Source organism: Chrysochloris asiatica, unplaced genomic scaffold (genome assembly GCF_000296735.1).
Source record: "Chrysochloris asiatica unplaced genomic scaffold, ChrAsi1.0 scaffold00003, whole genome shotgun sequence".
Lineage (NCBI taxonomy): Eukaryota > Metazoa > Chordata > Mammalia > Afrosoricida > Chrysochloridae > Chrysochloris > Chrysochloris asiatica.
This window is the reverse complement of record NW_006408521.1, coordinates 40498803-40502448: the sequence shown is the minus strand read 5'-3', so window position 1 is coordinate 40502448 and position 3646 is coordinate 40498803. Positions and strand designations below refer to the sequence as shown.

The 3646-nt window shown below is 45.4% G+C and overlaps 1 pseudogene; it reads left to right on the top strand.

Annotated features, from left to right (window-relative positions):
• Window positions 1-2366: 2366 nt before the first annotated feature.
• LOC102840493 lies at window positions 2367-3087 on the top strand (annotated as a pseudogene).
• Window positions 3088-3646: the final 559 nt, after the last annotated feature.

Here is a 3646-nt window from a genome sequence, read left to right as displayed (position 1 = left end):
ATCTTTCTCCCACGGAGCAGCTGGTAGTTTCGAACTGCTGACCTTAAGGTTCGCAGCCTGATTCGTAACCACTACGCTACCAGAGCTCACACCATTATTAGTGGTAATTTTGACATCCTTAATTAATGACAAAGCTTTGTACATAATATCATCCTTTTCATTGAAAAGAGAGGTGTATCTGTTAATCACTGAAGGCCAGCAAATTTCCCATGAGCTTCTGCTACCTGTGTATGTTGTTGTTGTTATTGAGGGCCGTTGAAGTTGGTTCTGACTCAGCAATCCTACGTAGGGATTCTGCGGCTTTTAATATCTTTGTTGGAGCAGAAAGTCTAGTCTTTCTCCCACGGAGTGACTGGTGGGCTCATATTGCCAACCTTGTGGTTTGCAGTCCAGTGCTTACCGTATGGAGCCACCACACTCCCCTGCACAAGGACAGATAAAAATAAAAAGCACAACTATTCTATTTCCAGCCACCTGGCTGATCACTCTCCTCCTCTAGCTGCTGATTTTGAGGCTTTTCATAGCTGTTTCCTTTCTACTCTTCCCACCAGCAGAGAACAAATGAGGGGATGTTTTCGGGTAAAGAGAACAGTTCGTGATTACCTGAAAGGATTGCCTCACATCCAGAAAGGAGACTTGAAGAGAAAATCCACTGAGAAAAATGAAGTTGAACATCCCTGAGCACAAACATGTCTTCTCAGCCCACCAGTGATTTCATTGCCTACCTGATACTCAAATGTCAATTCAAATAATTACTCTTAAATTATCATTCAATCCACTTTTCACACAAAGCAGCATTATACTTGTGCAAATTCAGCTCAGAGCTATTACCTCAGGGATGATATTAATTAGGATACTGGTTGGGTGAGACTCTCTGAAAACCAATTTTAAAACTCTCACAATCTATTCTGTGGTGTCATTAGGCTGTTGTTACCCAGTACCTTAACTCATGGTATCATCCCCCGACACACACACCATGAACCTTTGCCAGTAGCAGACCATACAGAATCCTTGTTACTGTTGTTAAGTGCTGTTGAATCGACTTGACTCATATCGGCCCTATATAGGGTTTCCAAGGAGCAGCTGGTGGGTTTGAACTGCCAGCCTTGTGGATCAAAGTCCAGTGCTGTTCCTACAGCACCACACCAAGAGTCCTTAGTAATGTTTATTATCATTTTCATTCATAGACTAATATATGATAAACACAGTTGTAAACTGCTTATATATAATACTGCTTGACATAAATGGTGGTTATGGTGGTTATGTGTCAAGGCATCGGTTCCGACTCATAGCGACCCTGTACAGGGTTTCCGGGGCTGTAAATCTTTACGGGAACAGAAAGCCTCATCTTTCTCCTGAGGAAGAGCTGGTAGTTTCGAACTGCTGACCTTGTGGTTCACAGCCCGATTCGTAACCACTACGCTATAAGACCAAAATAGTTTTGCAAAATCTTTCTACATTCAATTACATTATTAATTTCAGCGTTGCTGTTGCTGTCAAGTGCTGTCCAGTTGGTTCCAACTCATAGCATCCCTGTATAGGGTTTCTGAGTAGGGGCTGGTGGATTAGAACTGACAACCTTGCAGTTACCAATCCAGTGTTTATCCTACAGTGACACACCGTGAACGCTTAGTTATAACATTAGTTATAGTAAATGAGCAGAAGCATTTTAAAATTTTCTCCTTTTCCTTTAATGCCACTTCATTCTCAAAATATTATTGAAATCGCTTCACAAATACTAATTACCACAATATTATAGCTAAAATACCAGAATATTTGACAAAATTGTTGCTGTTAAGTGCTATCACGTAGGTTCAACCACCGACTTTGTGGTTCGAACTGACCTTGTAGTTCAAACTGAGTTTGTAGTCTAGTACTAAGTCTACAGCACCACACCAGGACTCCTTGACAAAGCTGTGTTGTTGTTAAGTACCATCGAGTCAGTTCTGATTCACAGTGATCTTATGTACGGCTATAAGTTCAGCCGGTGAGTTTGAACCGCTGACTTTGAGGTTCAAACTGACCTTGCAGTTCAAACTGATTTTGTGGTCCAGCACTAATTCTACAGTGCCTCAGCAGGATTCTGAGACAAAATTATTGTTGTTAAGTGCCATCCGTAGGTCCAGACTCATAGCATCCCTGTATAGGAGCAGCTGGTGAGTTTGAACTCCTAACCTTGCTGTTCAAACAGACCTTGAGGTCAAGTGCTTATTTTATAGCACCACACCTTAACCCTAAAAATACTGAAGCCTTGCCTCACTAGGCCGGTAGGGCTTCTTCATGGTCCTGTCTGTCCTCGCTGTTTCAGAGCTTTACCAGGGAGGCCGCGTCGTCCTCAGACGCATTGATCCTAGAGTCTGTTACACATGCCAGGGGAGCCTGATGCTTTTGGTCCAGCGGCTCTGATGGAGGCCCAGACAGTGGCCGGACTCCGTGGGCCACCATGGCAGGCCAATTCCACGGCTGCATCCTATCACAGATCTTCATGCAGACCTTTCGGACTGTGGCTGGTGCTGGCGGATGCGTTGGTGCGCGGCAGTCCTTCGCTGGACAAGGCAGTCTCTTCATGCTGCGCTTCATCCTCAAAGCCCTCACCTGGAGCTGACACAGATCCAAATCCTCGCGCTGCCCTGAAGCAGCTGCAACTCCGCCTTTGGGAGCTGCAGAAATTCTCTGAGGACATTTTACAGCCAGAAACAGAATTCTTCTTCCCCTGGTCCCACCTGTATCCTGCGTTACAGAGATTTCCCATGGGTCGTATTTTATCCATGGAAATGAATGTGGGCACACTGGAGTAGGTAGAACTTATTGACCTTGGGACCCAGGACAAAACAGATGTGTTCTTGCCTTGCAAAGATCCTCCACCAGCCTCCAAGACATCTGGAATGGATGGCCATCGGAGGAGCGGAGCCTGTCAGTGTCCACATTAGACAGGACCACATCCAGACCTCATCCTCATCTCGGACTCGTCTACCAACCTGCACAGCTAAAAACCCAAGTGACCATGGTGCAGACACACCCTTGGCACAGTCTGATGAGGAGGATTATGGGGGCAATAGAGAGGCAGAGCCTGGGGCCTGTAGCTAGTAAAGTGTCCCGTTCTCCACATTGGGAACCTAGGCCCAGCCAGACACCTTGGGGAGACCAGACTCTGTACTCATAGTAGGCACTCAACGGAAGGAGTGATGGTGGGTGCACCTCTTTGGAAATTAATCTGTTCCTGCTTTACTGCTAACCGTTTCCTGCAGTATCCCTTTTACCAGTTACCCCTGAAATAGGACTGAGAAAATGGAGGATGAATCAAGATAAGATGTCACTGGATTTTTTAGCACTCCTCCATCCCTCAGACTATCTTGCTAATGGTGGTGGTTATGAGCCTTGGAGGCGGTTCTGACTCATAGTGACCCTGTACAGGGTTTCTGAGACTCATCTTTCTCCCACAGAACTGCTGGTAGTTTCGAACTGCTGACCTCATGTTAGCAGTCTGATTCATAACCACTACGGTGGTTCCCCTAAAGCATTGTCTCTAAGTGAATAGGAACTCCTTAGTACCTAGTGCGGTAGTACTGTAGCCATCTTGCCTCCTGATACCCTTCTGGGAATGGCAGGTAAAAGTAATAAACAAATTGCAAAGAAAAAGCCAGCA